Raw genomic sequence first — 14,560 nt, 5'->3', positions numbered from 1 at the left:
AACCCTCATATGATTCAGATATTGTCATTTAATAATGAGATTGGATGGTTTTTAAGTAGTCAACAGATAGTAATTTTTTGACTCTGGGTAGGGGGATATGTGACTTATTTGAACTGTAACTCATGTATGATTTTCATAAGAATAAATTGATTGAATGATAATTTTCAAACACTTACTATGTTACAAACACTGTTTCTCCACCTTCTTTTTTCTTCTTTCTGTTCTTCCTCCTCTACTTCTAAAATACATAAAGAATAAACTACCCTGAAGTGAGATCAATTTAACTTAGTGTTTTTGAAGCACCCACTATGTGCCAGGTTATGTACTAAACATTGAGAATATGAAGAAAGCTAAAAAGTAGCCCCTTCTCCCCACCCTTAAGAAGTTCACAATCTAATCAGAAGACACAAGAACTATTTACAAACTAGATTGACACTAGGTTATTTGGAGATCATCTAAGAAAGAAGGAACTAGCATTCAAGGGGACCAGTGAAGTCAATTGGCTCAGTGGATAGAGAATCAGACCTGGATCTCTTCTTGGACACTTCCCAGCTAGATGACCCTGGACAAATCACTTAATCCCCACTGCCTAGCCTTTACCTTTTTTCTGCCTTTGAACCAATACACAATATTCATTAAAAAAAAGAATGGGCAAGGAAGACAATGGCCCTAAATAGCAGAGAACATTGGGAGAAAGGCATTTATGTTATATACATATATATATATATATATATATAATCAATAAACTTAAAAGTATATATAAATAAATAAAATATATACATAAATATGTATACATAAATATATAATGTATAAAATACAAATATATATATATATATGTATATATAGGTATATTAAAATGTATATGTATATATGGAGAGAGAGAGAGAGAGAAAGAGAGGTCAAAAAGTTAGAGAGAGACAAGGTTATAAAGGAGAAGATAAGGAGCCAATGGTTTTTATTGACAAGAGTGGACCGACATGGGATGAAACTTGAATCAGAGAGATCAAGAAGAAGGCTTTTGCAATAATACAGGTGTGAGGTGATGAATGGTGGCATTGTCCGAGGATAGAAGGGCTGGCATAAAGACATCTTCCTTAGTACAACAGATTGGATATGAGAATGAGAATGGGAGAAAGTAAAAAGTCAAGAAATGAGCCTGGGTGATTGGGAGAATGATAGTGTCCTCATCGGTAATAAGCATGTTGGGAAAGAGAGGAGAGCTTGAAAGATGGGGGGAAGATAATGAGTTTACTGTTGGACTTGTTGAGTTGAAGATGTTTATGTGACATGAAGTTCATCTTCCTATGTTCATAATGTTCCTATGTTCATATGTTCCTAAGTTCATCCTTCCTATGAGTGTTGTTTGGAGAATGGAATTCAAAGTAGATAATTATATAAAGGTTAGGAAAAGAAAATAATAAGTCAAGACATTGTGTGTTTAATTATAAGTTCCATATTTGCATAGCCAAAAAATTCTGCTCATTCAAAGGTAAGTAATCCAACTATGATTGTCTATCATGGTACTCATGCTTAGGTTTCTGCCATCTGCCATTCTAGAAGCAAGTACGGAGGCCATAGTTGAGATTGAAGGGAAGGTGGGAATAGTTTGGTCAATAGCACACCCTGAGTTCCTATTTAACCTTGGACAAATAATTCCCTTTCTCTAGGTTTTATTTTGCTTATTGGTAAAATATGGAAACAGGTAAATATGGTGCCTATTATTTTATATGTATTTTTAAAATTTTATTATTTTTCTTATGTTCAGAATAAATAAATACCAAAAAGGAAACAATATTTTAAAGGAAATTAATTCAAAGCTAAAATTAACTTATTCGACTATCTTAATGTCCACTTTATTATTGTTTCCTTTTTAAAATAAAATTGCCTGCTTACTTAACCTTTTGGAGCATTTGTAAGTCATTATAAAGAGCACTGTAAAATTAATATATTACTTCGAACTCTAACTTTTGAAGAGGTAACCTATGAATGAGGTACTTTTCTAAAGATCTTAATCTCCAATGACAGAATCCAAACCACCAGTAGGTAAGATATTTTGGAGGAAGGAATGTCTTCCTTGAGCTCTTCAAATCACACATAAAGAACCTTAACTCGTGTTATTTCTAAAGGTCTGGTACTCTTTTATATAAAAGCCTAACATATAAACTTAATGTAGAACATGTTCTGGGGCTGCTTGCCTGACTCACTTTTATTGTCAAATCAGCTCCCCAAAGCAAGGTTAACCCTTTACAAAGTACTAGGGGTCCCTGAGGAGTTGGGAGGGAGGGAGTATTATTTTTAATACCACAGCTCATGAGACCCAATTGGTATACTCCATCTTACTTACTCTCAGGTTTATCAGTTAACATCAATTAGCTAGAATTAATTAGCTTTAGAAAATGATATCACTAAGGGGCATATATATTTATTACATAAAAACACATTTATTATATAAAATATAAATATAACACATTATATACTAAATATCATATATATATGTATATGTATTCAAGCTTAAAAATCCCATGTAGCAAATGGTAAACTCACATCTCTTGGTGACTAGACGACTTTTTCTTCTCATTATAGGAGACTCATGCAGTTCTTCCTGGGTATGCCACAATAAGTAAAAGTGACATAGATGTACATACACATATATTTGTATCCATAATGAATTAATATAAGTATCTTTATTATATATGATAGAATAAATAAACCCACTTATATAACAAATATAATATATATGTTTTATATTGTAAATAATAAATATATTTATTGTATAGTGTATATCAAATGTAATATATTAATTAGAAATTACATATGTAAATACATTCAAGCTTTAAAAAGCCAATGTAGGAAAGGGTTAGCTCACATCTCTTGAATACTAGAAGATCTTTCTTCTCCCCATGGCAAACTCATGCAGTTCTTCCTAGGAGTGATGTAGCTTTCTTCTGGGCTCCATCTACTGTTTCTAGTTTTACCTTGGTGACCAATGGACACAGCTATTCCTCGGACAGTGTTACCATGCCCATGAGACATCCAAGTCCTCTGACCCTCTGAAGTTCACAAGGTTGTCCTCTGGTCAAGGGGCGGGGAGGAAACAGAGCCTCTCCTGTCCTGTCCTCTCCTCTCCTTTCCACTTCTACCCTCTCCTCTCCTCTCCTGTCCTCTTCCCTGCTCTTTTCTCTTCTCTCTCTCCTAATTATTTCCCCTCAGACCCTACTGTTTCTCTTTGGCTGTCCACCTTTGGGATAATAACTGCTTCTAATCAGAGAATTATATTATAATTATATTAGATATATATTAGAATTCTCATTATATTAGAATTATATTAATTATAGAAGACATAGAATATATGACATCATCCATTAGTTTAATACTTTTAATTGAATGTATGATGAAGAAATATTTCACCCAATACAATATCAGAGCTAGAACATCTTTGGTAATTTAAATGGAGCAGAATAATCTATCAGTTCAGGCAATCCTTATTCTCATGCTAAAAATGTATTCATATTTGGATTTGGACTTCTTTGCAAAATTTACATCTGTATTTCATTAATTGCATTTGTGATAACCCATCATCTGTGTTTCTCCTTCTATGATGTTTAATTTTCACTCCTGTTAGGAGTCACCAACTTGGGAATTTTTTAAAAAATAGGTCACATTTCCATCCTACTTTCCAATTTACAAAATGTGCTTTCCCCCATAATAATCCTATGAGGTTGGTAGTGTGATTTTATACTCATTTTTGAGATAAGGACTCTGAGTAACAGAGATACTGTGTGACTTATCCTTAGCTAATGACAAAATATTGGTTCATTTCTTACATGTGTGAGCACATACACATATATTTTAAATCTCTACCAACATATTATACAGGATACCATCTCTGGGAAAATAATCCCAGTTCATAGTGCAGCTGGTTGGGATATTATTTTCAATCTAAGGAACAAACACCCACTTTTCTATTCATTAGAGAGAGAAACATTCAGTCAGGAGGGAAAAAGAATTGTGCAGATGGTGTTTAATTACGTTTTCTACTTTATTTCTTTTACATGTTCTTTTTTTCTTAAAATTTTAACTCAAATTTTTGATTAAAAGCAATTCTATCCTTTGTTAAAAATCTAAAACAGGTAAAAGTACTTTGTACAATGTTACTACGTTAACAATGAATGTTGATAATTAATAATAAGTCATTTTTAATATTTTAATGTGTACAATGTGATTCACAAAAAATTATCTCCTTTCTACCTCATAACAAGCCTGTGAAATGTATCATTATCTCTATCTTATTGATGAGGAAAATGAGGCAGAGGAGGAGTCATCTCCTGTGTTCCAGGCATTGTACTAGGTGACAGAGATGTAAAAATATAATCGAAATACTCCCTAAACCTCCAGGAACTTGTCAGGAGAAGACATACACACTTTTTTTTTTAAACCCATATCTTCTTGACTTAAAGTTAACACTAAGTATCTATTCCAAGACAGAAGAAGAATAAGGACTAAGCAACTGGGGTTAAGTGACTTGCCCAGTGTCACACAACTAGGAAGTATATGAGGTCAAATTTGAACCCCAAACCTAACCATCTCTAGGTCTGGTGCTCTATCCACTGAGCAACCTAACTGCCCCATGCGAGAGAGGCTAAGTAAAAATATAAATATAAATAAAATATATATTTTAATTGATAATAGCCAATAGAAAATAACATTTTAAAGTTTGCAAAATATCTTACATATGTAATCTCATTTGATCCTTAAAATAACCAATGGTGGTAGGTATTATTATTTTCCCATTTTACAGATAAGGAAACTGAGGCTTAGAGAAATTAAGTGACTTGCCTCAAAGTCAGAAAGCTAATAAATATTTGAAGTAATAAAATCTGAAAATAGCTCTCCCTTGAATCCAATTCCTATGCTATGTCACTATGCCACAAAGACACACTAATATCATCTAATCTCATATAAGATTTAATAAAAATCCATTTATTATAAGCATCTTTTTTTTTGTTTGAGGTCTTTAGTCTTTTCTCCTAGGGACAGCAAGGTGGCACAGTGGATAGAGTGCCAGGTACGGAGTCAAATCTAGCCTCAGATGCTTACTAGTTATGACACCTTGGACAAGTCACATTAACTCTGTTTGCCTCAGTTTCCTCATCGGTCAGATGACTGGAGAAGAAAATAGCAAACCACTTCCAGTACCTTTGCCAAGAAAACCCCAAATGGGTCACTGAGAGTCAGACATGGCTGAAACTTAAAGTCTTTTCTACTAGCAGCAGCACTTGTTTTTTATTCATCCTAATAACAGTTTATATAATTTTCCACAGAAACTTCCAGTGTGTTTTCTCCCCTATTAGAATGTGTCCTTGAAAGCAGAGATTACCTCAATTTTCTCCTAGAATATCCCAGTATTTTGCTCTGAGCAAGCATTCAACACATGACTGAAAAAGTCACTCGTTAATTCATTGATTCATACCACCTGACATTTTTTACCATTTATTTTTCTCACAACTTCTTCATTAGAGAAATGATCCTGGTATCATCACCTCATTTTTCTCTGATAAAAAAAAGAGAAGAGTGACTTGCCCACCGCTAGTAAATGGCATGATATAATTCAACAAATATGTATGAACCACCTACTATGTTCTAGGCAGTGGGTGCTAGACCTATTAAGACAAAAAGAAAAAGAAAAGAAAAACTTCTGGTTTACTGGAATGATACAAAATGAACAAGGAACCACAGCTCAAGGAAAATCGAGAACACAGTTAATGTTGGAGCCAGCATTAGAACAACTGCTTTATTACTCCAACTTCATCTTGTCTTTCCACTATCCCATACCTGCCCCTTGAGACAATGAATCAAACTCAAGAGGTTTTTACAATTGGCATAAGAAGCAAGAACTCATTTTTCGACTGCCCCTGCCTCCCGGAGAAGGTCTGATAGGCGAGGTGAGATAATGTTTCGATACCACAGCTGAGTCCACACTGGACACCCTTTGTCTGAAGTCTGAGCTGTTCTACAGCCTTTGCCAAATGCATTTTTTGACCTCAGCTGCTTCCAAGATAAACTAGAAAATGAGATCCAGCTTTCCCTGCCACGTGACTGCATTCACATTCCTTTAGATAACTAATCAGGATCACTTAGCGTGCATATGAGGACAGAGGCTAGTGCTGGCTAGAATTTCATTGACCTCACCTAAGTAATGCCAATTGGTTTAATCTAAAGAACAAGAAAGCCCATCTCTGGGTCTGGCTGTCCATCCACCGTTCCACGCAGATGCCCTGCCACTTTCCCTTCTCAATGTTCTAGGCAACACGCTAAGGCTGAAATTGCTCTGAGTCTGTAAGTTGCAGTGCAGATGCCAACCTAGGGTGGGAGAGGAAATTCCCTCTCCTAGGAATTCTCTATTATAATGAAACAAGAGGCCTAAGTGCTCAACTCCCCATCTCTATCTTTGGCATGCCAGGATGAGCAGCTTAGACTACTAGCTTTGGAAGTTCACTCACAGCCAGCAACAGGATGCAAATTAAGATGGTTAAAAGGATGAGGACTCTTGACTTGAGTTCAAATTTTGGTTCTTCTACATAATATCTGTGTGACTTTGGGAAAGTAATTCTCCCCAATTTTGGGCAAAATGTTCACTGTTTTCCTCTATAACATGAGGGAAACTGAACTGGATGATTTCCAAGATCCTGGTTAGTACTAAAACTCAGAAGATCTATCATAGGGGAAAATAAATTTGAAATGTACTACTACCAGAGAAAGAAATGTGAGAAAGAAAAGAGACATGATTCTGAAGTCTCATGTCCTAGGTTTAAATCCTATCTCTAATGTCTAATGCCCATGTGACCTTAGGCAAGTCATTTACCTCTCTTGCCTCAGTTTCTTCATCTGTAAAATGGAGGTGATAATAAAAGTATCTCCTTCATGAGGTTGTCATGAGGATGTATGAGTAAACCACTTTCTCAGTCTAAGAATGTGATAGAAATGGTAGCTATTTTTATGGACATCTCACCCTGCCAATGTAGATCAGAATCTTCTACAATGACTTATATAGGATACTTATCCCTAGTCACAAAGAAATTACAGGTCTTGCTTAGGAACCAATAGGTATCAGCAGCAAGACCTTCCTGGCTTGAGGCAAGCTTTCCAAATTCACTGTTATGCTGAATTTATCCTCTATCTATCCATCCATCCATCCATCCATCTATCAACTGTCTATACACCATTAGACTGTTACCAATCTGTTCATCCCTGCATCAAACTATCAATCTATCCATCCATCCATCCATCAAATTATTTGTCAATCTGTCCATCAAACTCTCTATCTTTTGTTTTCTATTCATCCAACTGTTTATGTCTGTCAATCTGTCCATACATCAAACAAATTATTTTATATGCATATATGTGTGCATAAATGTGTGCATATACTTAATGTTACTAATCCAATTGTCAAAAGTTTTGGCTGATATGTATACCTAATTACATATTCTACTTAGATTACAATAAAGTCATAAGATATACACATATGTCCATCATAACCCTTTAAAATTTTGTTTCCATTATTTTAACCTTATCATTTATATGCAAAAATTGAGGACCTTGTAATTCATCTCATGAACTTACTTTGAGGGCAGACATAGCTCATTTCACCTCTTACTTCACACACACAGACTCATATCTAGAAATGTGATGGATTATTTAATTATTATTATGTTGTTGTTGTTATTGAGTCATTTCAGCTATGTCTAACTCTTTGTGACCCAATTTAGGGTTTTCTTGGCCAATATATTCAAGTGATTTGCCATGTTCTTTTATAGCCCATTTCACAGATGAACAATTGGAAGCAATGTAGTTAAGTGACTTGCCTGGGGTCTCTTAGCTAGTAAGTGTCTAAGCCCAGATTTGAATTTTTTAATTCAAGTGTTTCTGATTCCAGACCTGGCACTCTATCCATTATGCCACCTAGTTTGGATAATTATATTTTATTGAGGAGACAGAAAGAAAGAGAGCTAAAGAGACAAAGACAGAAATGAGAAAAAGAGACAGAGATAGATAATATATTTTTCTATCCTGTATCTCTATGATTAACTATATCTGTATATATTGGTATCCAGATCTACATGTAAGAGGCAACATGACTAAGAAGTTGGACTTCAAATCAGAAATACAAATTATAGAGCAGGCTCTAACCTTCACTGGTAGCATTTAATTCAGTTTCCACTTCATTGAGAAGACTGAGGCCACCTAAGATGAATTCTCTCAAATCTACTAATCTTCGACTATTCCATATTTTTTCAGCATTCTCATTCATCCTCTCCTCCTTCTTCTTAGTAGTGTCCTCTTAATTCTGAGGAAGTGTCATCCATGTTCTTTGCTACAGGGAATGCCTCAACTTGTCCCTTCAATAACATGCCCTGTTACAGTCTTCATCATCTGGAACTCATGCTTCTCTGCCTTCCCATCTCTCCACAAACATGGTTAGTGATATTAAAGTTTAAAAAAAGAAAAGACTTTCTTTGGTTCCCATCTTGCTACTGTCCCATGGGCAGCCTTCTCTCCTCCAGGTCATGACTAAACATCTGGAAAATGTTGCCTACACTTGATGCTTCTACTTCCTTACCACTCCATCAGTCATCAGCCTCTTGACATCTGGCTTCCATCTTCACCACTCGACAGAAACTGTTTTCTTGAAAGCTACCAGTTACCTTCTAATCTCTAAATTCAATGGTGCCTTTTTCAATCCTTGAACTCCCATTAACTTCTCTATAGTATTTAATGTTTTGCCACTTTCTCATTCTGGATGCTTTCTTCTCCCTTAGTTTCACAGTACTTACATAATCTAGTCTTCTCATCTTTTTTTTTTCCCCTGAAAAATTTTGTTTCTTTCAATGGCTTTAGGTACTTTTCTGAACTCAATAAGTGAATGTTCCCAAGCCTCTGTCTTGGGTTCTCTTATCTGTTAAGACTCTCTCCCTTGGTGATGTCACTTATATTAACTGTGTTTCCTAATCTGTATCCTCAGGTTTGACCTTGCTGGTTTCCAACTGCCTACAGAATCTCTATAACTGAACCTTCCCTGAATCCAGTGAATGCAACACATTCACAGCATAATTAGCTGTTTAGTTCTTTACAAACCTGCTCTTGATTTGGACTTCCAGGTTTTGTTTTTGGCAGTAGTATTATTAATTTCCTATTTTCCCATGTTCAAAACTTTCAGAGGTTCTTGAACTCTTTCTTCTCCCTCATATTTCACGTCAAATCAGTTAAGTTCTACCCTACTCAATGTTCTTTCTCATATAGTCCACTGCTTCTTCTTCCCTTTTCTATCAATTCATTACATGCCCTTACAAAGATTTCTTTGCAAAGGCTCCCCCTGAAGGAATGGGAGGATGAGAACCATGGCCAAGTGGAAGAAGCAGGCACCATGGACTGCTTAGAGATTGGTTAGACATCAAAAAAGCCAAGGTATTCAATGCATACTAAGCCATCACCAGTTGTTCTGACTTTGGTCTTGCCACTTGACCTCAATGACTGACAGCAAGAGTGAGGTCGATGACTTTGTGAAACTTTGAACTTAAATCTATGAGCTAGTCAAAAAACATCACCAGTGATGGCACTTTGGTCCTCTTTGAGTATGAAGAACAAGCAATCAACCAACATGCCTTTATCAATTGCCTTGGCTATGGCAGTTGTCTCTGAATAGATCTTGCAGTATCAGTTTCCCTTCACTCTTAAATCTATTCCATCCTTCACAACCAGAATTTTAAAAATATTTAGATCTAGTCCCATTTCTCTTTTTGCTCAAAACTCTTTACTATTATCCTATTGCTAACTGAACAAAGCTCAAATCACATAGCCAGATATTTAAGGCTCACTAAAACTGGACACTACACTTCTCCATTTTTGCATCTTCCCCTCCAACTTGGACCTTCTGTGTATACACTACACTCCATCTAACTAGATGATTTATCATTCTTGGATCATACCTTTTGCACATCGTATCTTCTATTTCCCTCATCTTTGCTTTAGCTCATACTTTCTTTTCTTTTTTTTTAAACATTATTTTATTTAGTCATTTCCAAACATTATTCATTGGAAACAAAGATCATTTTCTTTTCCTCCCCATCCCCCCTCCCACCACCTCTCCCATAGCTGACGATTGAATCCACTGGGTATCACATGTGTTCTTGACTCGAACCCATTTCCATGTTGTTGGTATCTGCACTAGAGTGTTCATTTAGAGTCTCTCCTCAGTCATATCCCCTCCACCCCTGTAGTCAAGCAATTGCTTTTCCTCGGTGTTTTTACTCCTCTGCTTGTGGATAGTGTTTTTTATATCCCTGCAGATTGTTCAGGGACATTAAGCTCATAATTTCTAAAGCCAATCAAATATGTAAAAATTTAGTAGATCTCACTGAACCTGGAACTAACTTCTTGGTATTCCCAAGATTATTAAGATGTTTGGATTCCATCTTGAGATGAACTTGCTCTAGCAATGCTGATAATATGATGGGAATAACTAAAAAGAGATGAGTGAGGAAAAAAATTCCCTGACTCTCTACAGTGTTAGGACAAATATCAGGGCAGGAATTACAGTATAGTGTATGAGAAAGAACCTGAGTTTGGAATCAGACAACTAGCATTGGCTCCCAGCTCTGATACTACTTGTGTGACTGTGGGCAAGTTGCCTACCCTCTCTGAGCCTTGCTTACTTCATCTATAAAATGGAGACAATAAAGCTTCACTCTCTATTGCACTGGATTGTCATGTGCAAAACATTTGACAAAGTGTTATAAAAAGGTGGTCCATCTTAAGTGTGAGATACAGAGTGCTCTAAAATGGCCTTGTAATTTGATCCTGCCTCCATAAGGACTACATCCTCAGTGTACTTTCTAGTAGCCAATGTCCTGCTTGCCATGCTCTTGTGAATTTCCTCTAGAGAGGACATCAGATTTTCTGATTCTGAGCACTCTCAGAAGCATTAATAATATTCAGTGTGATGCTTCTCCTTTGTTTATCCCATAGAATTAAGGGGAAAAAACAAGCTATGCTAATCATAAAGTGAAGTGTTTAGAAGACATATCTATTTCCCAAAGATGCATTTGGCAAAGTGCATATACATATTAATTCCGTGAATTACTGCATTAAATGTTATTTACTGGTGCTATAATTGTCTCACTGCAATCAGAGAGCTTGGGCTGTATCTGAGACATCTAATCAGGAATGAAAATATGATACATATTTCGATACTCTCTAATGTGTAACTTGTTTGCTCAAAGGAACTAAAATAACAACAGCAAAAGACGCAGGATCTGAATTACTTTTCTCCCTTTCCTAAATAAATAAACACAAAATAGATAAACAGTTAAATAATTAAATATCTGAATCAATAAATGAATCAACAAAAAGCAGCATAGAAAGATGAATGGATGATAGATATAAATAAGTAAATAGATATTGAGAGAAAGATGGCTAGGTAGATGGAATAAGATAGCTATGTAATAGATGGCTAGACATAGATATTAGAAATATAAATGGATAGATAGATATAGATAGATGGATAGATAAAAAGAAAGATAGATGGATAGATAGAAACATATTGATAGATATGGATAGGTAGATGCATGAAGGGGTAGAAAGATATAAGAGAAAAGGGAGAAAGAGAAGAGAGAGGAAGGTAGATTGCTAGATGAATTAATTAATAGAGAAAGAACTATAGATAATCAGAAAGTAAATGTCCTTGAATTTATTCCACATGAAGATTAGTTGAAGAAAGTGAGAACATACAGACAAGAGAGGAGAAGACTTCCTAAGTGGGACATCAGAGGGACCTTCTAGTATTCAAAAGTCTTCCACCAAAAGGAGTAATGAAAACTTCTTTTATTTGACCCCAAAATTCAGAACAAGGAGAAAATAGTTGAAGTTTCAAAAAGTGAATTCAAATTTGTCAGGATTATAATCAAGAGTTTGAAAGGGCCATAGAAGTCATCTAGTTCAATGTTCTAATCTTGTAGATGAGGAAACATAGTCTCTGAGAAATTACATGATTTGTCAAAAGCTGCACAGTTAAGGTTACACAGAGGTGACAGCTGAGAGGAAAGAAAAAAGTTCCTCAGCATTAGGGCTATCTAAATGTGATGAGTCTCCCTCTGCTTTTCCCTGAGCATCTTCAAAAAGCGTTCAATAATCATTTCTCAGACAGGTTGTAAAGGAGATTTTTTTTTTTTCCAGGAAAGAGTGCCTGGGGTGTCTTCCAACTCTAAGATTCTGACATTCTTTGGAAAAGACTAGTTAGAGTAAGGAAAGACCTGGGTTCCAATTCTACCATAGACACTATCTGTGGGCCTCTGGGAACATCATTTAATCACCTTAAGCCTCAGTGTCTTTATTTGTAAAATGAGAGAGTGAGCTTAATGGTCTCCAAAATCCTTTCCAGCTCTAAATTTATCATCTTATGATCCTTTGAAACAAATGAATTGTTGTTATCATTTAATATTTTTTTATTAAATCCTTACCTTCTGTCTTAGAATGGAGACTAAGTATTGGTTCTAGTGCAGAAGAGTGGTAAAAGATAAACAACTGGGTTTAAGTGACTTGTCCAGGGTCACGCAAGGAAGTGTCTGAGGCCAAATTTGAACCCAGATTCTCCTGATTCCAGATCTGACTCTTTATCTCTATCATTTTCTTAGGTCTAGACTACCAACAGAACAACAAATTCAAGCCCTGGTTTATATTGTTTGCCATTTTCCAAAGTGTAGATGTTAATGCTAAAAATTTAATACTCAGCTCTAGTGAGTTAGCGACATCTCTGGCAGGAACCTTGGAGCCCATTTTGTCTATCCAGCTCATTATATAGATGTGATTCCAGCCCACATGCTTTGACTACATTTCTAGTCCTCCACATTCTACCCCATGCCACTTCAGCTGTTGCTAAATAACTTAAGCTTGAACCTAAAGAGACTAAAGTTTCAAAAATAAGCAATAAGGCAGAAATCGAAATCAATCCTTTTAATTCTCAAATAAATTGTTTCAAAATGCATGGTTTTCTGAGTAATGATAGTCTAAAATACTGTGGTATTAAAATAACTCCATTTCCAAGAGTTTTTTTCCTTAATTATTTAACATCTAGATTTTATAATTCAGTGAACATATATACTTAGTTGTTGAAAAATCCATGCCTAAAGCTATTTTTTTCCTGATTCCATCTGATAAGTGAGGTCATACAGCTTTTGCACCAAACCAGTGAAAAGACAATTTTCCATAGTCAGGATGTGTAAATATTTTTTTTCCCCTTACAGTCCTAGAGACCCAAGCCAGTGACTCAGGAATGTGCTTCTCCCTTTAGGCTCCATCCATTCCAGAGCACATCTGTCTCAATTTCCGTTGTTGCCTTTCCCTCCTTTTGGTTTCTCCCCAACTCTTATTCCTTTTTAATCTGACTCACAGACCCCCACAGATGGAAACAGTCTGTTTCTATGTAGAAAGGGAGTTCATTCACTTTCAGTTGTAGCCTAGTTCTTTTTTTATATAGTCTTTAAAGGCCATACAATAAAGCCTCACTTGCTGTCTGATTCTGCCTCTGCGGTGCTTTTGACTTGAAATAAACAGCAACACAAATGATGCCACCAACCATTTCTATAAAACTCTTTGTGAGACTTTATCCCTTCTGATCTGGTTAATGAATGACGTACAAAGTCTCCTATAAGTCTTAATGGAGTCTTGAAGTAACAAAAAAAAAAAAACTTTAAAAGGCTATGAAAAGCTTAAAACTACACTTAACTTTTGGGATGACAGGTATTTCAGATATAAAGAACATAGCAAAACTCAAAAGTTCTATGTAAATGTTGTCTATCGTCATCATCATCACCTAGGATATTTCTAAAGCATTTTGCCTGTTTAAATTACTAGATAAATACTAGATAGCTGGTCTTAATAGTAGTAGCCATAGTAATAGTAGTAGTAGTAGTAGTAGTAGTAGTAGTAGTAGAAGTAGTAGTAGTAGTAGTAGTAGTAGTAGTAGTAGTAGTAGTAGAAGTAGTAGTAGTAGTAGTAGTAGTAGTAGTAGTAGTAGTAGTAGTAGTAGTAGTAGTAGTAGAAGTAGTAGTAGTAGTAGTAGTAGTAGTAGTAGTAGTAGTAGTAGTAGTAGTGGTAGTAGTAGTAGTAGCAGTAGTAGTGGTAGTAGTGGTAGTAGTGGTAGTAGTGGTGGTAGTGGTGGTAGTGGTAGTAGTAATAGTGGTGGTGGTGGCAGTAGTAGTAGTGGTCGTAGTATAATAGTCATAGTATATTCCTTAATATCCTAGGATTGGCAATTTACAGAAGTAATTCATGAGAACTTTCTGAAATAGTATTCATTATGTATTTTTTCCATTTCAGAATTTTTGTTTAATATGTTTATTCTGGCCTTGTGATTTTGTTATTATGGGGGATATCACATTACCTTCAAGGTATTCCCAGTGAGGAAATCCCTCTGCCAGTGCAGACCACCCTGAATTCTTAATTTGTGGTCTGGAGGTGACTGGGATTCTAGAAGGCTAATATGTATCATTGAGAGGATGTGACCCTA

The 14,560-nt window shown here is 35.6% G+C and overlaps 1 protein-coding gene across 2 annotated transcripts in view; it reads left to right on the top strand.

The window, feature by feature from the left end:
• EPYC (epiphycan) overlaps positions 1 to 14,560 on the top strand; it is a 39,256-nt gene that overhangs the window by 5,418 nt on the left and 19,278 nt on the right. The gene's annotated exons all lie outside the window — the stretch shown is intronic.

This window comes from Monodelphis domestica, chromosome 5 (genome assembly GCF_027887165.1).
Source record: "Monodelphis domestica isolate mMonDom1 chromosome 5, mMonDom1.pri, whole genome shotgun sequence".
Taxonomy (NCBI): domain Eukaryota; kingdom Metazoa; phylum Chordata; class Mammalia; order Didelphimorphia; family Didelphidae; genus Monodelphis; species Monodelphis domestica.
The sequence above is the reverse complement of the archived record's forward strand: the minus strand, read 5'-3'. Positions and strand labels throughout refer to the sequence as shown.